This window comes from Lycorma delicatula, chromosome 2 (assembly GCF_047948215.1).
Source record: "Lycorma delicatula isolate Av1 chromosome 2, ASM4794821v1, whole genome shotgun sequence".
Classification (NCBI taxonomy): domain Eukaryota; kingdom Metazoa; phylum Arthropoda; class Insecta; order Hemiptera; family Fulgoridae; genus Lycorma; species Lycorma delicatula.
The window spans coordinates 223118334-223141932 of NC_134456.1; the positions used below are offsets into that span (position 1 = coordinate 223118334).

The 23599-nt window shown below is 31.3% G+C and overlaps 1 protein-coding gene across 2 annotated transcripts in view; it reads left to right on the top strand.

Moving 5' to 3' along the window:
• Sytalpha (Synaptotagmin alpha) overlaps positions 1 to 23599 on the top strand; it is a 760002-nt gene that overhangs the window by 651559 nt on the left and 84844 nt on the right. The gene's annotated exons all lie outside the window — the stretch shown is intronic.

Here is a 23599-nt window from a genome sequence, read left to right on the forward strand (position 1 = left end):
CATTGATAATTTCCCCTTTAATTTATAACAGGAATATTGAAATAATTTCCTTTATAAGGAAATAACAATAAATACCCGGCTTCCACGGACTTGCTTCCTCTTCTGTAAAAGTGGATGTGTATTCGTCAATTTTTTTTTTATGAAAAAGGATATTGTGCTTTTTTAAGGATTACTTAATAAAACTTCAATACTACGTACTGTCCATACCGTACCGACTTCTCACTCTAATTTTTTTTTTAATTACGTCAAATAATAATTTCTTCTTTTTTTTTGTTAATTTAATTACTTAACGTGTTACGGTTAAGTTTTATATCTTTATAGGAATTTTTCTTTTACAAAATTACGTTTTATTTAATTTTATAAAACTGAGAAATGTTATTTAAAAAAAAAAAAAACATATTTCTTAACAAATAATAAACAATATTACACTAATAATAATAGTATTAATAATAAAATGAGAAACATCGGCTAAAGAGAAAGGGAGTAATAAAACAAGCAAAATTACAAATTTTAATTCGAATCGAAAACAATACTGTGGTCATTGCGAGCGAAGGGTGATGAATACTCCGTTAGTTTGACAAGTGAGTATTAGTTAGTATTGATTAACCCACCGGGTTGGTCTAGTGGTTAACGCGTCTTCCCAAATCAGCTGATTTGGTCGAGAGTTACAGCGTTCAAGTCCTAGTAAAGCCAGTTATTTTTACACGGACTTGAATAATAGATCGTGGATACCGGTGTTCTTTGGTGGTTGGGTTTCAATTAACCACACATCTCAGGAACGGTCGAACTGAGAATGTACAAGACTACTCTTCACTTACACTCATACATATCATCCTCATTCATCCTCTGAAGAATTACCTAAACGGTAGTTACCGGAGGCTAAACAGGTAAAAGAAAGCGGGGCCAGAAATGTAAGTACAACCTAAAACATTTACATTATAAATGTAAGAATATAGGTTTAGGTCCAACTAAATATCTTTCTTGACAAAGACGAGGAACCACATATGATCCGGTTGGAACTAAGCATAACTAAGCAAAAATTAAAATGAAATGTAAGGCATTTATTTTTTTAAAAACTTAAATATAAGATAATTTCTTTCTTTTAATATTGAATATACCTTTAGAAATTATTTAAAAAAATGAAAAATGAAAACAAAAACGAGAATAATAGTGTATTATATAACGGTGAATTAAATTTCTATTCTTTTCGCTAAAAAGAAATCCCTTTAAGCCAATTTTATAATAAGCAGATAATATTTAATTTTTTAGTTTCTATTCGTTTTTTTAAAGTAAATATTTACCGTTTTACAAAAAACAAGCTTCAAAACCGACCGCATATAATTTAATCTAATAATTCTGTATTTTTTTTACGTCTAAATTATAATTAAATACCCAGAACTAAATATAATTAAATGAGAATAGGGTGACTTACCGCTAATCTACAGCACACAACTTTATTTAACACCCGGTATAAGCGGGATTTTTTGCATACCGACTTCTCATTCTAAACATTTTTTTTCTTTTTAGACGTGAAATAATAAACTTTATTATCATTATTTTTTTTTTTAATTTAGTTATCGTGTTTTAATTAACTTTCATAACTTTATAGGAATTTTTTTTTACAAAATTAAATTTTATTTTATTTTTTTTAAACTGAAATGTTATTTAAAAAAAAAACAACATATTTCTTAATAAATAATAAACAATATCATATTAATAATACTAAATTCATGTAATAAAATATAAAATATCTAACACAAGAAAGGAAAATCTATTCGACTGATCGGCATTTGATCTTTCTGTTTATTTTTTTTTTAAATCTTCTATAAGAAACTGCAATATATCACGATACTCAACGGGGTTTGAATTTCAGAAACTAACAAGACTCGCAAAAGATTTAAACAACGATGTAAATGAGATTTGGTAGAGTGAAAGACAAAAGTAATTCTACACAAACTGTTATGCGAGCTACCTATGTGCTTGTTATACAGCCAAAATATAATGTTTATACCAGGATATACAAATAAAGCGTACGAAGAATTTATTTACAATTGGTTTCACAAAAATAAAGCAATTTAAAATCAATAAGCCGGTCATCGTGAAAATATTAATAATTATTACTGTGGAAAACTATTCATTTTTAACGACAAACTTGAAATTCATTAAATATAACGTTTAAAACCCATTAATCACTCTTTTTCGGTGATCTTCAACGACTTCCTTTTTCCTGTTTAGCCTCTGAGAATCACCGTCAGGTATTACTTCAGAGGATGATATGTAAGAGTGTAAGTGAAGTGTAGTCTCGTACAGTCTCAGGACGACCGTTTCCGAGATCTGCGGTTAATTGAAACCAAACCGCCAAAGAACACCGGTATCTACGACCTAGTGTTCAAATCCGTGTAAAATTAACCGCCTTTACTAGGACTTGAACTCTGGAACTTCTAAATCGGCTGATTTGCGAAGACGCGTTTCACCGTTAGACCAACCCTTCTTTTTTTTCCTGTTTAGCCTCCGGTAACTACCGTTTAGATAATTCTTCAGAGGATGAATGAGGATGATATGTATGAGTGTAAATGAAGTGTAGTCTTGTACATTCTCAGTTCGACCGTTTCTGAGATGAGTGATTAATTGAAACCCAACCGCCAAAGAACACCGATATCCACGATCTAGTATTCAAATCCGTGTAAAATTAACCGCCTTTACTAGGACTTGAACGCTGGAACTTCTAAATCGGCTGATTTGCGAAGACGCGTTTCACCGCTAGACCAACCCTTCTTTTTTTTTCCTGTTTAGCCTCCGGTAACTACCGTTTAGATAATTCTTCAGAGGATGAATGAGGATGATATGTATGAGGAGTGTAAATGAAGTGTAGTCTTGTACATTCTCAGTTTGACCGTTCCTGAGATGAGTGGTTAATTGAAACCCAACCGCCAAAGAACACCGATATCCACGATCGAGTATTCAAATCCGTGTAAAAATAACTGGCTTTACTAGGACTTGAACGCTGTAACTTTCGACTTTCCTAATCAGCTGATTTGGGAAGACGCGTTAATCACTAGACCAACCCTATGGGTCGCTAGACCAACCCGACGGATACATCTTCAACGATTGATGCCGCTCTTTCTCACTTTAGTGTCAACTGATGTTATTGTTTGTTGATAGTGTTTTTTTTGTCTTTTTTTTTAAGATAGAAATACAAGCATTTATAAATACCACGTTCAAAGAATATATTAAATTTGAATAATGTCTGTTCATTTGCTATATTTTTGTGTATTTTTTTAATATAAATGTATTACGCAATGTTCGACTGTATTGACATAAGGTCAATTTTGTTCATACGTAAAACGTCGCGGATTCTTCGAGTGTTTGTCAATTTATGATTTGCCTGTTTACGAGGCGATTGTTAAATGCTGATCCTACACCGCTACGGAATGGTTTTAAATGTTCATTGTATACTTCTTTAAAATTACGTCCGGTTTTTGTTACGTAAATATCGTGCAACTGAAGCAGTTTGTGTAATTCAGGGGTGCTGTGTATGTGTGATGATAGTATTAAATGTTAATGATTTCCTTTTTTGAAGGCTTTATTTTAACTTTTTTTTTTTTTTTTTAATTTGCGACTATTTTCTCTGAGACTATATCTCTGCATAATAATGTTTTTTTTTTTTAGTTTGGACGACCGAGAACCACACGAAGCAACATTTTGCATTCGTTTTTTTTTCTTCCGGACGGTTAATTAGACCGATGTAAACGCCTATCCCGTATTCTAAAAGCAAAGTAAACGGTGTAAATAGCTTAAACATACTATAGTAAAAATCAAAAATTTGAATGCAAAGGAACGGAGCAAAAAAAAAAATACAAAGAAAATTCGATAACGTCATCTCACCGTTTCCTAACATATTTTGAGAGTTAGCCCCTGGTTAAAACTTCCGACGGGATACGCGTAACAGACACAATCCACAAGGATCTGATGTAAAGTTAGTTGGCGGTCGTAGTGAATACAAACGGGTTCCTCGGTCTGAGTCATGAGATGAGCCTATATTGTTTTGCCCTTTACGCAAACTGCAAATCGTAATCTCCTCTAGACGTGCAGGTTATTCCTGCATGTCGAGCTCCACGATGATAAGAGTATACTTAATAGGACGAAGTTTAGTGTTAACGGTAGCATACCGTTCAATATTTCTTTGCTGATCTTCCGCGTACAACCCAAACGCACTAATTTCCTCCTGGCATAATATAGTAATTTTTTTTTTTTTTTTTGTCTTCAGTCATTTGACTGGTTTGATGCAGCTCTCCAAGATTCCCTATCTAGTGCTAGTCGTTTCATTTCAGTATACCCTCTACATCCTACATCCCCAACAATTTGTTTTACATACTCCAAACGTGGCCTGCCTACACAATTTTTCCCTTCTACCTGTCCTTCCAATATTAAAGCGACTATTCCAGGATACCTTAGTATGTGGCCTATAATTCTGTCTCTTCTTTTAACTATATTTTTCCAAATGCTACTTTCTTCATCTATTTGCCGCAATACCTCTTCATTTGTCACTTTATCCACCCATCTGATTTTTAACATTCTCCTATAGCACCACATTTCAAAAGCTTCTAATCTTTTCTTCTCAGATACTCCGATCGTCCAAGTTTCACTTCCATATAAAGCGACACTCCAAACATACACTTTCAAAAATCTTTTCTTGACGTTTAAATTAATTTTTGATGTAAACAAATTATATTTCTTACTGAAGGCTCGTTTAGCTTGTGCTATTCGGCATTTTATATCGCTCCTGCTTCGTCCATCTTTAGTAATTTTACTTCCCAAATAACAAAATTCTTCTACCTCCATAATCTTTTCTTCTCCTATTTTCACATTCAGCGGTCCATCTTTGTTATTTCTACTACATTTCATTACTTTTGTTTTGTTCTTGTTTATTTTCATGCGATAGTTTTTGCGTAGGACTTCATCTATGCCGTTCATTGTTTCTTCTAAATCCTTTTTACTCTCGGCTAGAATTACTATATCATCAGCAAATCGTAGCATCTTTATCTTTTCACCTTGTACTGTTACTCCGAATCTAAATTGTTCTTTAACATCATTAACGGCTGGTTCCATGTAAAGATTAAAAAGTAACGGAGATAGGGAACATCCTTGTCGGACTCCCTTTCTTATTAGGGCTTCTTTCTTATGTTCTTCAATTGTTATTGTTGCTGTTTCGTTCCTGTACATGTTAGCAATTGTTCTTCTATCTCTGTATTTGAACCCTAATTTTTTTAAAATGCTGAACATTTTATTCTAGTCTACGTTATCGATATAGTAAAAATCCGTCTATTTTATTTTTCCGGTAAATGTATTTTTACTTCAAGTTAAAAGTTTTTTATAAGAAGTTTCCCTAATATTCCGCATAATTTTACATTACTTTACCTAAATTTTATTTTTTAATAAATTCAAGTACAGCTTTTTTTTACGTTTCTCGTGTTTTTAACTTTTTTTAAATTTAATTATATTGATGTATTAACAATTATTGACCTTTGATTATAAAAAAATTGTTATAATAAATAATAATACAACAACATTAAAAAAAGTACGAAAAAATATCAGAATTTATTAATGAAATAAAATTTTATTTACTTTTCATTTTAAAAATATATGTATATGTAATTTAATAGGCGTACAAGGAAGTCGTACTGTGTCCACATCAGATTTTTTCTTTCGTCTTTAAATCAAAGTACACGCTGTATGTAAATATATTTGCCTTTGTTTCCATATACATTACGGTTCTGCCATAACGCGGTCATCCGCGGACAACTTTTATACTCGGGTTACAGGCTAACCGCGTTACTTCAAAGGATAAGCGATTAACGAGAAGAAAACGATGCCGATTCGGTTATAAAATATTACAGACGTTACAGTTAAAAATGAGAATATTATAGGATAAAATAAAACGTAGAAGAATAAAAATTTTGTACCGAGTACTGTATTACATCGCTTTTTTTTTCAAAACGATAAACTACGGTAATTGAACGGCCTTTTTAGCGCTCTCACAGACTAACTGAAAATACAGAAATTAAGTAACCGATATGAATTCATAATACCAAAAATAAATATACAGGATTACTTTATCGGAACGCATTACTACATTAACGCATCTAGATGAATATAATTTAATAATTAGATTTACGACGGTTATCTGAAAAGGTAAGGAAGTTAGTTTTGTTTGCTGGAGTTCATATTTTTTATAAATAGTTACATATAATTTCACAGAGCTGAAAAAACTAGCGTATTTATTTGTTCTGTTCGGTTTATTACTAAATTTCTGTACGCAGTTAAAATGCGTTTCTACATATTTACTAAAACGTAAAAAATGTTTTCACATCTGATAGAATTCTTTTTGAAGGACATATCCTTTTACGTGTGTTTTAACCGTATCCCCCTTATTTTAAACCGCATTATAGCATGGTCGTACTGAAATATGTAAAAACAGTTTTAAACAGAATCTTTTTTTTTTTTTTTTTTTTTTCCTGTTTAGCCTCCGGTAACTACCGTTTTTAGATAATACTTCAGAGGATGAGTGAGGATGATATGTATGAGTGTAAATGAAGTGTGGTCTTGTACATTCTCAGTTCGACCAATCCTGAGATGTGTGGCTAATTGAAACCCAACCACCAAAGAACACCGGTATCCACGATCTAGCATTCAAATCCATGTAAAAATATCTGGCTTTACTAGGACTTGAACGCTGTAACTCTCGGCTTCCAAATCAGCTGAATCCTTTAAACAGAATCTATATTTATTCTTCAAAAATTGTGGATTTTTTCCGAGTTTGGCCGACTAATGTGAAGCAACGATCTGCATTTATTTTTCTTTCTTTTTGAACGTTTTCTTTCCCGATCTACCAACAGTTCTTCATTCTTTCGTTTTATTTTTATCTTCTATTTTCTGACCGGGCGTTGTCGATTGCTTTTTTATCCTTCTTTTAGAAACCCTTGAAACCACGTACTAGTTTTCTGAACGTTGTTATTTCTATCTTGAACGATACGTGAACCGATAAATTGCCCGTCCTAACTGCAGCGCACTAGTCATTGTATTGTACTAGTCTGTTGTGTTTGCATTTTATATACGAATGTGTTGTGTTAACTGACCGGATGACGTCATCCGGTCAGTTAGTACAACAAACCCTTTCTTTTTCCTGTTTAGCCTCCGGTAATCACAGTTCATATAATACTTCAGAGGACGATATGTACGAGTGTAAATGAAGCGTAGTGTTGTACAGTCTCAGTTCGACCGTTCCTGAGATGTGCGGTTAATTGAAACCCGACCGCCAAAGAACACCGGTATCCGCGATCTAGTATTCAAATCCGTGTAAAAATAACCGACTTTACTAGGACTTGAACGCCGGAACTCTCGACTTCCAAATCGGCTGATTTGGGAAGACGCCTTCCCCGCTAGACCGACCCGACGGGTTTAATACAACAAACCCGGCTCGCCTGACCCGCCTAAGCCAGCCGACAGTTGTGTTGAGACAGGGGCAAACAACCTTCCGCTCACTTTTGTACTTTCTCTTCAGATATTTTCATTACTTTTACGTTTTTTTTTTTAATACTAAGGTCCATTAATTCTCGTTCTTTTTTTTGTAAATGTGGTTGAAGATTTGTCTTGTGAGCCTGTTATCACGCATTCTCATTAGATGGCCGAAAAATTTAGCTCTTCTTTTTCCGATGGTATTTGAAATTTTCTGACTTTTATTATATCTGTAAAGATTTGTATTTGAATTTGTATTCGTTTTCGCCTATTTTTATTGGTCCTAGGATTTTTCACAAGATTTTCTTTCTTTTTTTCTGTTGCATTTTTATTTCATCCGATGTCAAACCGAATACTACAGATTTCTGGTTTGATTACCGTAATGTAATCGATCCAGAAACTATTTATTTATTTTTTAATTTTATTTTAATCGAATCTCTTTTATGTAGGGTTGGTTATTTGAGTTTGCGTTGAAAAATGCTTACACACACAACTATTACACATTTGAGTTTAGTAACGACTACGCGGTTCGTCATTTCATATCGATGAACTCGTACAACAAACAAAAAAAAACGTAATTTTTTAATATCTTTTTTTTATTTTTCCCGTGACTTGGATATACGAATTAAATTTTACATGTAGTTTACGTGAAGTAAGGAAAATTAAAATTATTATGAATGAATGTACATATCATTCATTATCTTTGTTCTTTATATTTTATTGTTGCTTTCTGTGACGATGAAACAAAAAAAAAGAATTAACATTTTATTCCCTTAGTATTTAGTTTTTAAATTTAATTTGCTTTGTATTTTATTTATAATTCTTCACATTCACCTGCGTTACTTTGACATTAAAAGAGTTTTTATTTTTTATTGTTGTCAGCATTTGTCCCGTAGAACAGGCATCAGGAACCGGGTAATTTTGTTTTGAAAGGTAAACCGATTTTTTTATCGTAACAATTTTTTATATTAATTATCGAGATTAATTAAAAAAACCTTTTCCGATTGTTTATTTCTTTATCCCTCCCGTTAAGTACTTTGCAAGATTTTTGCTTATTCAGAAGATCATTTTTGTTATAATAAATTAATTAAAAACGTAATTAAAGTTTTAAAATTGCAGAGATAGATGTTTACTACCGTAGCCATTCAAATAAAATTAATTATTCTGCGATGAATAATTCATTTTCTAACGATTTATTATTTAATAAAGTTACATTTAATTTGTTCCGACCGATATATTATTTTACTTTTTTTTTATAATATACAGTGCTTCTTTTGAGTTATGAATTTAACTTGTTAATGAGATATGCGCTGTTCCTTAACGGTGAATTAGAATTAATATTACGTAATATTTATAAATATTTTCTGGTGATTTCGTCTATCGTTTGAAAAATTTGCGGGCAAGAGCTTTTGCTAAATTATAAAGGGAAGTATGCAAATATTAACTTTGAATAATTTTGAAAATGTTTGAAAGGTAAGAACGGTAAATTTTCTGTAAGAAACGATTCTATGTTTTTTGATTTGTTAATGATACCTTGGATCATTAACCCCAAAACTTGGTTTTGAGTTTCACGATAATAGATGCTGTGCGCGTTTTGTAAAGTTTTTTTTCATGAAAAAATCTACTAACAATGTTCAGTCTGAATATTTTTGAAAATACGCAACAGAAAAACTATGAAATAGTCAAGCTTTCGTGAGTCTCATTTCCTAATGAACAGCTTTGAAATTATACATGGCTAGATGGTTATTAAAAGAAAAAAATCTGATGTGGACACCACGCGACTTCCTTGCACGCCTATTAAATTACATATACGCATTTTTAAAAGTACATAATATTTTATTTCACTAATAACTTCTGATTTTTTTTATGTTGTTATTATTGAATTATTATTTATTGTAAAATTAATAAATCAATATATTTAGATTAAGACAAAAAAGCTAAAAAAAAAGAGAGATTAAGTTTGATTCGAATCGATGTGACTTCTCCTTATGAGATCCAAATATTTCATCGATTAAAATTTCATTTGGCTATAACTCTGGAACCGATAAGAATAAGTACCGCTTATGATATATCGTTGAAATGCTCTCAATAGGGGCTTATTACTGCAGTTAAGAAAATCCAAATTTTTGGGGATTTTGGGCGTTTTTGGACACTTTTGGTTCAGTCGATTGCAATCAAAAGGAGAGGTGCACAATTAATTGTTACAACATTCCTAAATCCAAGATTTCAACATCCTACGGCTCATCGTTTTTGAGTTATGCGAGATACGTACGCACGTACATACGTACAGACGTCACCCCGAAACTAGTCAAAATGGATATTTCCGTTAAAATCTGACAACCCAAATTTTTCGCGATCACAGTACTTGCTTGTAAAAACAACCTATAAAAAATTGCGTACTCTTGCAGTAAGCTCAATATACAGAAACGTTGGTTACAATGAATAATGTCGATGTATTGGAATACCGTACAAGAATCGTGGGGTAGAATTCAGTTTTTTATACGCGGCTAAGATAATTGTATTTAACGTATTAGACTAATCGTTTTGGACCGATCCGCTGCTGGCTGGGATATATCCTCTAACTATATTCTATGTGTAATAAATTGGCGAAATTTAATTCAAAGTTTTTTTCCAAATGTTTGACAAACCTGTGTAATACCGCGTACAAGTGAAGATATTTTCACTAAATTGTTATATACTAGAAAAAGTGTAATTATTTTGTAAATTTTTTTTCTTACAACTAAAATCAAAAGATCTCACGTTCAAATGACTTATTTCAAATAAATAAAAACAAAAGTTTCGGAATTTCGGTTATAATAATTATATTATTTACGGCCTTACAACAAACATCTTTAGGTTAGCATTTAAAAATTAAATGCATAATAAATTACATAAAATGAATAAAAAAATAAAGAATATGAAATGTACATCCTTAGAAAGAACTATCCTGTATTTTCATATCTTTTCAAACTTTTTTTTAAAGGGAAGTTATTTGAACTCAATGTTTTCAAAAAAACACTAATTTTTAACGTGTAATATTATGTCCAAAATATCATAAATAAATTTCCTAGTAAAGGCAATTATTTTTACACGGATTTGAATACTAGATCGTGGATACCGGTGATCTTTGGCGGTCGAGTTTCAATTAACAACACATCTCAAAAATGGTCGACCTGAGACTGTGCTAGACTACACACTTCATACATATCATTCTCATTCATCCTCTGAAGTAATACCTGATGGTGGTTCCTGAGGTTAAACAGGAAAAAAGATACAGTCTACCGTTTATATTTGTCTCATAATCACTATTACCTGATCTATTCCATTCATCTTCTTTAACTTCAGTCTGTTACATCTGCCGAGTATTTACCTTTTAACTATTCGATAGTTTCTTTTACCTTATTTTTTACCTATTTCTTTTTACCTTATTCTAATAAATTGCTAAATAAATTTAAACATATCTCTTGGTTCAATAATAGTTCAAGAGATCTGTAAAATAAAGAACAGTTTTTCTCACAAAAACTGTACTTGATTTTCACAAATTTTATCACAATAAAAAAGTAGTTGTAATTGGAAAATCTATTCGTATCCTCAATAATCTGTTCATTTATAAAATTTGGAATACTATTGAAGTACCAAAAATAAAATTACTCAAAATAAAGTAATATTTTAAAAACAATCAATCTGTTTAAATTTACGTAAAACATATAAAATTAATAAGCACGACTGCTAAAAAAATCATTGCTCTTAAATATAGGATAATAAAGAGCGTGCGGGTGACAATTTTGTACGTAGTATTTGTATGTAATATAATTTTGTTTTCAAATTTTTCAAATTTATTTAAACATACATATTTATAAAGCCCATGCCAAAATCTATGAGCGATTAGATTATTATTGTACGAATAAATAAATTTTCCAATAAATAAATAAATTTTCCAATTATAACTACTTTTCTATTGTGATAAAATTTGTGAAAATCAAGTACAGTTTTCGTGAGGAAAACTGTTCTTTTTTTACAGGTTTTTGTACAGTTCTCTTGAACCAAGCGATATATTCAAATTAATTTAGAATAAAAATAAGGCAGGAAAGAATAGAATGTTTATATATATATAGAAACTATAGAATAGTTAAAAGATAAACACTCGGCAGTTGTAATGGAAGGGATGTATCACCCCGCGTTGGCAGGGGAGATACATCTAAATCGGTTCAGTCGTTGAGCTTCTACGGTGGAACAAAACATGCATACATACACCCTAAATACATTGCACTCCTTTTTTGACCGTCGTGTAATAACGGTTTATTAGTTTTTTCATCCAAAAAATGTTTTTTTTTTGTCCAGGTAATCAACGCTGTTATTATTTTCTCTGTTTAAAGTGAATTTAATATTATTATTTAAAGAATTCATTTCTTTAATTATTGTATTTTCTTCGTTATTAAATTGTTAGTTATATATTATCAAGATGTAAAAAAAAAACAAAGAAAAACAAATGTATTTACAATAACAAAAGAAAAATCGATTAAAAATTGAAAACTAAAACGGAGGTTTGGTTGTTGACGCTTTTTTTTCAGCTGCACAAATAATTATGAATACGTAATTAAGTGCGCAATTTATAAAAAATTTTTAAGTCTTGATTCAGAGGTCAAGAGAGTGGTTTATTAGAGTTGCCAGGAAAACCCACTAAACGATCTGTTTAAGCAAATTTACGAGCAGTACAACAAGCATTAATCGAACACAATTATTTACCTCATATCTAAAAATTCCACTGTAGTTCATATATATATATATACACACACAGTAGCTTAAATATTTTAGCAGTCATGTTAGTTGTTAAGCTGATTCTTTGTTTAAGATGGAATTTTAATTTTAAAATTCATAGACGTCATTTTGTTACGTAAAATACATCTTCAGTTATAATTCATCAAATAAAGTAGATCGCGTTATACACATAGATTCCTTTAAAAGATTATCCTTACCACGACAATATGGAGACAGCTGTAAAATTTACGAACTGGATGGGACTAGGCGGACCAATTAATTGACCTCCTAGGTCACTAGTATCTTTGGGGCTCATATGAAACTTTTACTGATAAAAAAAATATTTTCAACGCGGTTAAAATTATACGAAATACCCCGATAGATTAAAGGATGTAGCAAAAATTGTTATTCGAACGGAATATCGTGTATACAGTGAAGAGCACATTTTGAACAATTATTGTAATAAATTTTTATTTTTTTCATAACAGATTTTGCTATTTGATATTTTTAAATATTGTAATGAATCTCGTTTCGGTTAAAAAATTTTATATAGAAATTTTTTTCTGTTTGAGTTTTACGGTCAACTGCTTCGATCATTAGCCCCGATTGAAATGAAAAATGTCACGCATGACAGGGATTCGAAACCGGGAGCTCCGTTTTGATCTGTTTTTTTTTTTTTTTTTAATAAATGTCAAATCACAAACTCCTCTCCATGTTTATTTACCGTTACTTTATAGATTTTCTCAGAATAAAATTTTCTACAAATTTCGTAACAAAATTTTGTTTAATTCAATTTAACAATGTTATTATTGTACAAGAAAACTAAAAAATTGTGTTTTGCGACACCAATTTTCTTTCTGTATTTTACAATAATTTTCTCAAAAATTAAAAAAACTACTTCAATTAAAAACAAAAAAACTAAATTTAAAACCGTTTTAAATTTCCATATTAAAAACCGTATAAAATCGTCAAATGTACCCTTAACGTATGTTCTAAGAATTTCAGAACGGTTTAATTTTACCCTTAGAGTAGAAATAAAAGCGAAATTTTCGGTTTAATAACTTCGAAAGCTATAACATGAAAACTAATCATTTCCGGGCACACGTTTAAAGAACTTTTTTATTTATATTCACTTATAAAAACTGTGCCGGTTTTCTTTCCGGTTCTTCGTGAGGATTTGTGTGTGTGTGTGTGCGCGCGCGCACACACACACACACACAAAATGTATGAGATAGAAAAAAAAATATATTTAGGAAAAACTTAACATAACCATTGTATAAATTAAATTTCGGCTTACCAACAATTAAAAAAGTGTAAATCCATCCATGAAGCTGTTACTCCATCTTCAGGGATTTTCTAACAGATGTTAATTTAAATTCAAATCAATAATCGTTTTTAAATTAAAACTGTTGTGTTCATAATAGTCGGTCGTCAAGAACAAAATTAATGCTTACGTTAATAAGACAGTAACGTCATGTTTGTAAGATTTTTGCGACTATTATGAAACAGAGTTAATATTAAATGAAATGTTGCCAACTTAATAATTAATTATTATATAAATTGTTTATAAAGGATATCATTATCGAATCTGACCTGTTCGTTCATCAATTTATTATTATTTAAATATATATGAAATTTTTCTAAGACACTGGTTTTTTAATAGTTATTGTATTCTAATATTCGTCAGGGTTATAATTGTCCAGTTTCTAAAATGTGTTTATCGAAATTAGATTTTTCTCTATTATTTTTTAATAATACAATTAATATGTTCTTTAATTCTTATGGCGAATTGAAGGATTTGTTATTCTAATATATTTTAAGTCATAATTTTCCAGTAAATATTTTTTCAAGTAAGACTACACACTCCTTGTTTTTCTAAATTATAATTATTATCTTGATTTATTGTAATTGAAGGGTTTTTATTATTTATGTATTTTATTATTTTTGTATACGCTGTTTTTAATTTAAAAATGTTAAATATTTTATTATATTTATTATAATTTATATTATATTCAATTTTAGCGTATTCATTTATTATATTATTGTTCGTTAGCTTTATTTTGTATTTTGCGTGTACTTTATTCTATATTCTGGCGTATAATTTATTTATTAATTTAGTATCATATTCATTATTTAAAGCTATATGTTTAATATTATTCGTTTCATTATTCAATTTTATTTTATATTTAAATATTTAATGCTCTATAAATTAATGAATTAAAGGTTACCATTTTTTGACTCCAAGGATGAAAAGATTTGAAATGTATTATAGTATTCTGTTTGGTTGGATTTCTATAAATGTCTATATCGATTTTATTAGCGATAACATTTTTGTTAAATTTTACGTCCAGGTAATCAACGCTGTTATTATTTTCTCTATTTAAAGTGAATTTAATATTATTATTTAAAGAATTCATTTCTTTAATTATTGTATTTTCTTCGTTGTTAAATTGTTAGTTATATATTATCAAGATGTCAACCGCATACCTTTTATATAAAATAATTTGATGTTTATTAATTGTATTGGATATCAAGGTATTTTCTAGTTCATTCGTTAGTAAATTAAATCTTAACGTAACGAACTTAATAAACACTTCATACGAAAATTTGCCCGACATCTAATTTTAAAATATATAATACTTCAAGTAAAACATATCGTAACAAATTTATATATATATATACGGAAATAAATTGTAATCCACTAGCGGCTTCTTGCTATTTCGCAGCGTTAATACTATAAAGTAATGTTATATATTTTAAAACATCGGTTAAAAATTCTATTTTCAACACGTCTCACCCTTAAACCCCCTCTTTTCTCTCTTTTCTTTCCCATTATAGGTAAAATGCAAGCTCAAAATCTATTTCTAATCCATCTAGACGTTCTACCGGACGGATCAGACTGATTTTTTTTTATTCTGCTCCGAATGACCCGTAGATTTTCCTGCGATTAAAAACCTCGGAAATTTCCTCAAGTAAAAATATTATTCCTTGTACATATCTGCGGGTCATTCCGAAAAGAAAAGAAAACAGCACGATCCGTCCAGTAGAACGCCCACACGATTTGGAAATAGATTTTCAACCCGATCTTTTTAATATATAAGATCTCGCATATTAAAACCACTCCGAGGTCTAAAAGTAGGCGCTATTAATACGGCATAATTTTAGATTATTTTAGGCCTTTCGCGCATGCGTAATAAATTAATTTGAAAAGTATTTCTAAAACGGGTGCTTTCTTTAGATTTTTTCCTTTAGATTTTACGAAATTGAATAAAACCTCATAATTCCACCTTTTTTTTATCCCTACTTCAAAACAAGATATACTTCATTTTCATCAGTAATTACATAACACGACTGTACTAGTGAAAAATAATATTACTAAATATATATTATACTACATATTATATATTACTACACTACTGTATACTATAGAGCGATGTAGTATTATTGGATATTATAGCGGTTAATCGATCTTAATTAATTACTAAAGCAATTCCGTTTTACATTTAGCATTGCATCTATTGTTTCTAATGCGAATTATTTAATTATTGCCACGCGAGGTTTCTTGTGTCTCCTATCAGACGTATATTTCGGTGATGAATCGGGGAACACTCTGCAGATATGCAAAGCGGTTAGAACTTATTAAAGTAACGCAGACCGAAGCAAAAACTCAAATCTTCACCGGTAAAAATGAAATTGTGAATAAATAATAATGATGACGCTTAAGTAAGGATAAGCAGAATTCTTCATTAAACCACATTACAGCACTTTCTAACGTATTAGATAAATTATTAGATATTGCGATTACTTTGCGCTATTTGTATTCGATTGTTGATGTTTTTATATCGTTTAAAAATTGAGATTTTACGTCAAGACAGTTTTATAGATTATTCCCACCGGGCTGGTCTAGCGGTTAACTCGTCATCACAAATCAGCTGATTTCGAAGTCAAAACTTCTAAGGTTCAAATCCTAGCAAAAGCAGCGACTTTTATGCGGATTTGAATACTAGATCGTGGATACCGGTGTTCTTTGGCGGTTGGGTTTCAATTAACCACGCATCTCAGGAACTATCGTCCTGAGACTGTACAAGACTATACTTCATTAACATACATATATATCATCCTCATTCATCCTTTTTTTTCTTTTTTACTGTTTAGCCTCCGGTAACTACCGTTTAGATAATTCTTCAGAGGATGATATGTATGAGTGTAAATGAAGTGTAGTCTTGTACATTCTCAGTTCGACCGTTCCTGAGATGTGTGGTTAATTGAAACCCGACCGCCATAGAACACCGATATCCACGATCTAGTATTCAAATCCGTGTAAAAATATCTGGCTTTACTAGGACTTGAACGCTGTAACTCTCGACTTCCAAATCAGCTGATTTGGGAAGACGCGTTAACCACTAGACCAACCCGGTGGGTTCTCATTCATCCTCTGAAGTAACAGTACCTTACGATGATTCCGGAGGCTAAACAGAAAAGGAAAGATTATTGATTATAGTTAATATACAGCTGACATTTTCAAGATGATTATGCAAACCGTGCGCGGCTATACATCAACTGCTACGCGGTGTTCGTAAACAGAAGAATTACTTGACTTCAGACAACTAATTGTATCGTAACAAATAATAAATGACAACAAAAGTATATTTTTATATTAATATCAGTAACTTATTTTTAAAGGTGCAGTTCTTTAAAACTACAATGAATTCTTTTAATTTAAATAGATAATTTATTTTTACAAAATTAAATTTTACAAGTATAAAACAAAATCTTGTTAAAAATAGTCGTTTAGTTCGGTTAGGAAACTTACAAACAGAAAAAATTAATCGTTTAGAGCAAAAATGTATTATTCTCTAACATAATTTATTCGATACGTAGTTTAAGCTCTGTAGGAACTTAGATTATTATTATTCCGTATTTACAACGTACGATGTCTCAGAACGGAGAAAGAAATCAACAACGTTTATCTTTTTTTCTGTGTGGATTTTCTTTAGTAGTACAACGGAGATCCACTAGGTAAATCCGTCGTAGGCGGTAGATGGATTTTCTCCCCCAGTTGCTCGGTCATAAATACACGGTTTACTTTGAACAATGAAGAGATGTTGTTGGCTATATAAATTTGCACGACAACGAAAACAGTCTTCTCTTTCGATTTTATTTTAAGATAATATTCAATCTTTGTAAATGCCTTTAAAGAATAATAAAATGAACTGATACCAATGCGTGTGTGTACGTATGCGCGTGTGTCTCTCTCTCTCTCTCTCCCCTCTCTCTCTCTCTCTCTCGCTCTCTCTTTCTCACTCTCTCTCTCTCTCTCTCTCTCTCTCTCTCTCTGTGTGTGTGTGTGTGTGTGTGTGTGTGAGTGTGTGTGTGAGTGTGTGTGTGTGTTTCTTTGGCTTTTTATTTGTCTTAACACATTCGAGTAAGTAGTACAACTACATAGCAATTTTTCACAAGTATAAAAAACCGAAAAAAAATTAAATTACTTCAACGCACAGTTCAGTGCATAATTTATTGTTCTACAAAATACATGTCCTTTATTCATAGTATAAAAATATAATTATACATTAAGAATACGATGTTACCTTCTCAGTTTACTGTATGAAAACCAGCAAAATAGAAAAATAAATAATGCGTATAAAACTGAAAAACACTTTAACCGTGTAATAATTTAAGGTATTCAGTGTCTGTTTAATTATATTTCTGAACCGAACCGTTCGCTTTACTTTTTTTTAACATACACTCATACGCATACATTACTATTAACCAGTATTTAAAAAAAAAAAATTTATTATGAAAAGCCAATCAAAAAATCATATATAAAAATTTTATCAAAAGTTTCACGCACCAAGATGCACTGAAAAATTACAACTTACAGTTTGTATAAATCGATAAATATTCCTATTTTTATGGTTATTCTATTACTGAAGATTAGCAGTAAAAAAATATTAGAGAATTTTATATTTCCATCATGATGAAAAAGAGGTAATTTCTAAATATTAGAAACGTAATAATAATTATCCTTACCCTAGGGTAAAGGTTTACTGTTTACAAACCGTACAAACTTAATCTTTATATATATATATTTCTTGTGTGCGTGTGTATGAAAGTGAACTCCTCCTAAACGGCTGGACTGATTTTGATTAAATTTTGTGTGTGTGTTCAAGGGGATTCGAGAATGATTTAGATTTACAATTTGGTCCACTGGAAAATGTTTTTTAATTAATTTTTTATTTATAAGTAGTTGTTGGAACATTTTGGAATGTTTTACATTGGATCCGGCAGACTGCGGTATCATCGCAGTATAGAATATTCAATAATATTCTATTTTAATTTTAGTTGTCCCGACAGTTCGTGGTGCGATCAAATTGAGAAAAATATTTCGTAATTTTGTGTTATTATTGTGTCACAAAAAATCGCGAGAAAACAGTTTTTTAATAAATAAGAGGCTAATAAATCAGATGGAAATGTAAGCAAAGAAAAACCAATCAGATCAAAGCAAGATGGCCGCTGTCAAACACAACGACCGATCACAAAGAGCCCGTATGGCCGTTGCCAATGTAAACAAAATCACAACTGATTAACTAACAAGTAGGCAGCACTGCGATCGCGTTTAGAATTGTGCCCGTATTGAGAAATATTATATTATATTATTATTTATTGAAATAACGTTTTAAAGTGTAATTAAAAGATATACATTGTGCAAATTTGTAAGGTACAGTATTGAAGTGAAAATGTGAATTAAAAGTGAAATTTTTTTAATTTATTTATGTGTTGTTGATCTTGGGATGGTTAGGTTCACAATTGGGTCCGGTAGGCAGAGCTGCGATCGCGTTTTAGAAGTTTTTTTTTTAATTTATGGTTTATCAGTCAAACCCGGTAGTTGGTGCTGCCATCAAATTCTAGGAATTTTTTTTATTTTGTTGCTTTTTCGCATATCAGTTACTTGCGTCGCAGCTTAGTGTTGTTCTTACTTTAAAATTCGTATTTAGAGAATAGTTTGAATTAAATCCGATAGTTAGTGCTGTTCTGATAATTGGATTTATTTACATTCTGAATTTTATAAAGTGAAAGGTGAAATTTTGTTAAATTGCTAACGTTCAGTTTTTAAGGTTTTATGTAGCTTTCAATTGTTGTTATTTAATCTGTTTGTATACTTAGATATAGCAATAGCGAAGCATTGCCGAGTCTGCTAGAATTGCGCGCTTATTGAGAATTTTTTTTTTTTTTGTCTTCAGTCATTTGACTGAAGTTTGGTTTGATGCAGCTCTCCAAGATTCCCTATCTAGTGCTAGTCGTTTCATTTCAGTATACCCTCTACATCCTACATCCCTAACAATTTGTTTTACATATTCCAAACGTGGCCTGCCTACACAATTTTTCCCTTCTACCTGTCCTTCCAAAATTAAAGCGACTATTCCAGGATGCCTTAGTATGTGGCCTATAAGTCTGTCTCTTCTTTTAACTATATTTTTCCAAATGCTTCTTTCTTCATCTATTTGCCGCAATACCTCCTCATTTGTCACTTTATCCACCCATCTGATTTTTAACATTCTCCTATAGCACCACATTTCAAAAGCTTCTAACCTTTTCTTCTCAGATACTCCGATCGTCCAAGTTTCACTTCCATATAAAGCGACACTCCAAACATACACTTTCAAAAATCTTTTCCTGACATTTAAATTAATTTTTGATGTAAACAACTTATATTTCTTACTGAAGGCTCGTTTAGCTTGTGCTATTCGGCATTTTATATCGCTCCTGCTTCGTCCATCTTTAGTAATTCTACTTCCCAAATAACAAAATTCTTCTACCTCCATAATCTTTTCTCCTCCTATTTTCACATTCAGTGGTCCATCTTTGTTATTTCTCCTACATTTCATTACTTTTGTTTTGTTCTTGTTTATTTTCATGCGATAGTTCTTGCGTAGGACTTCATCTATGCCGTTCATTGTTTCTTCTAAATCCTTTTTATTCTCGGCTAGAATTACTATATCATCAGCAAATCGTAGCATCTTTATCTTTTCACCTTGTACTGTTACTCCGAATCTAAATTGTTCTTTAACATCATTAACTGCTAGTTCCATGTAAAGATTAAAAAGTAACGGAGATAGAGAACATCCTTGTCGGACTCCCTTTCTTATTATGGCTTCTTTCTTATGTTCTTCAATTGCTACTGTTGCTGTTTGGTTCCTGTACATGTTAGCAATTGTTCTTCTATCTCTGTATTTGAACCCTAATTTTTTTAAAATGCTGAACATTTTATTCCAGTCTACGTTATCGAATGCCTTTTCTAGGTCTATAAACGCCAAGTATGTTGGTTTGTTTTTCTTTAATCTTCCTTCTACTATTAATCTGAGGCCTAAGATTGCTTCCCTTGTCCCTATACTTTTCCTGAAACCAAATTGGTCTTCTCCTAACACTTCCTCCACTCTCCTCTCAATTCTTCTGTATAGAATTCTAGTTAAGATTTTTGATGCATGACTAGTTAAACTAATTGTTCTGTATTCTTCACATTTATCTGCCCCTGATTTCTTTGGTATCATTACTATAACACTTTTTTTGAAGTCTGACGGAAATTCCCCTTTTTCATAAATATTACATACCAGTTCGTATAATCTATCAATCGCCTCCTCCCCTGCACTGCGCAGTAATTCTACAGGTATTCCGTCTATTCCAGGAGCCTTTCTGCCATTTAAATCTTTTAATGCTCTCTTAAATTCAGATCTCAGTATTGTTTCTCCCATTTCATCCTCCTCAACTTCCTCTTCTTCCTCTATAAAACCATTTTCTAATTCATTTCCTCCGTATAACTCTTCAATATATTCCACCCATCTATCGACTTTACCTTTCGTATTATATATAGGTGTACCAACTTTGTTTAACACATTATTACATTTTAATTTATGTACCCCAAAATTTTCCTTAACTTTCCTGTATGCTCCGTCTATTTTACCAATGTTCATTTCTCTTTCCACTTCTGAACACTTTTCTTTAATCCACTCTTCTTTCGCCAGTTTACACTTCCTGTTTATAGCATTTCTTAATTGCCGATAGTTCCTTTTACCTTCTTCATCACTAGCATTCTTATATTTTCTACGTTCATCCATCAGCTGCAATATATCGTCTGAAACCCAAGGTTTTCTACCGGTTCTCTTTATTCCGCCTAAGTTTGCTTCTGCTGATTTAAGAATTTCCTTTTTAATATTCTCCCATTCTTCTTCTACATTTTCTATCTTATCTTTTTTACTCAGACCTCTTGCGATGTCCTCCTCAAAAATCTTCTTTACCTCCTCTTCCTCAAGCTTCTCTAAATTCCATCTGACACCTTTTCTTCAGGTTGTTAAACCCCAATCTACATTTCATTATCACCAAATTACGGTCGCTATCAATGTCTGCTCCAGGGTAAGTTTTGCAGTCCACGAGTTGATTTCTAAATCTTTGCTTAACCATGATATAATCTATCTGATACCTTGCAGTATCGCCTGGCTTTTTCCAAGTGTATATTCTTCTATTATGATTTTTAAATTGGGTGTTGGCAATTACTAAATTATACTTCGCGCAAAACTCTATAAGTCGGTCCCCTCTTTCATTCCTTTTGCCCAGCCCGTATTCACCCACTATATTTCCTTCCTTGCCTTTTCCAATGCTTGCATTCCAATCTCCAATTATTATTAAATTTTCATCTCCTTTTACGTGTTTAATTGCTTCATCAATCTCTTCGTATACACATTCTACCTCATCATCATCATGGGCGCTTGTAGGCATATAGACGTTAACAATCGTTGTCGGTTTAGGTTTTGAATTTATCCTTATTACAATGACTCTATCGCTATGCGTCTTGAAATACTCCACTCTCCTCCCTATTTTCTTGTTCATCACGAAACCTACTCCTGCCTGCCCATTATTTGACGCTGAGTTAATTACTCTAAAGTCACCCGACCAAAAGTCGCCTTCCTCTTCCCACCGAACCTCACTAATTCCTACTATATCCACGTTTACCCTATCCATTTCCCTTTTTAAATTCTCTAGCCTACCAACCTTTTTTAAGCTTCTAACATTCCACGCTCCGACTCGTAGAATGTTATTTTTTACTTTTCTGGTGACCCCTTCCTTAGTAGTCCCCACCCGGAGATCCGAACGGGGGACTATTTTACCTCCGGAATATTTTACCAAGGAAGGCGCCTCCATTATTACTTTTGAAAATGCAGAGCCACATTTTCTTGGAAAAAAAAACAGCTGTAGTTTTCCATTGCTTTCAGCTGCGCAGTACTCAGAGGACTGAGTGATGTTGATATGGCCGTTTAAGTCATTGTGAATTACGCCCCTAACAACTACTGAAAGAGCTGCTGCCCTCTTTCAGGAATCATTCCTTAGTCTGGCTCTCAACAGATACCTCTCCGATATGGTTGCACCTTCAGTCCAGCTACTCTGTATCCCTGAGCACTCAAGCCCCCTCACCAACGGCAAGGTCTCATGATTCATAGAGGAGGTTATTGAGAATATTATATTATATTCTTATTTATTGAAATAACGTTTTAAAGTTTAATTTAAAAATGTACATCGTGCAAATTTGTAAGGTGCAGTATCGAAGTGAGTATTCTACATGATTTTTCACGAATTTTAATGATGTATACACGTGCATTCACTAACAATCAACTTAACCTACAAATTTATATTGTCAGTTCTCATTTGATTCTATGCAACTTAAGAAGTATTGAACGGGTCTTTGAAAATAAAAATTTAAGTTTATAAAATAAATTATAACATTTATAAAATTAAAATATAAGTTACTTATAATATAGTTTAAAGTATATTTAAAAAATTGAATTTATAATGTTTTAGCCGATTAATTTTATAAAATGTTTTCTAAAATTATTTTTAATTTTCAATTATCTAAAATTTGGTAAAATGGATGTTAAAATAAAGAATGAGAAAAATATAAAAATTTCTACTAAAATTTTAACTACGTTGCTTTATTACAGAGCTTTAATTTTTTTATTAATTGATTAATTAAGCTGTTACATGGTTATGAAACATCAAAATTATTGAATAAGAAAAAATATGTAGGAGGTACTTTTTTAGAATGATGTGTTAAGTGAAAATTAGTAGTAATGTGGATGAAAATTTATTAATTACACTAATTATTAATTTTACGACGTTTCGATTTTTTAGTTCAATTTCCATCGGACATCTCAATATTTAGTGAAAATAAATATTAACCATACTACACATAATTAATCAATAAACCCATTACAATAATACAACAATCACAAACTGATAATACCATACTAATAGTCATTTTAATGAAATTTAGAACACA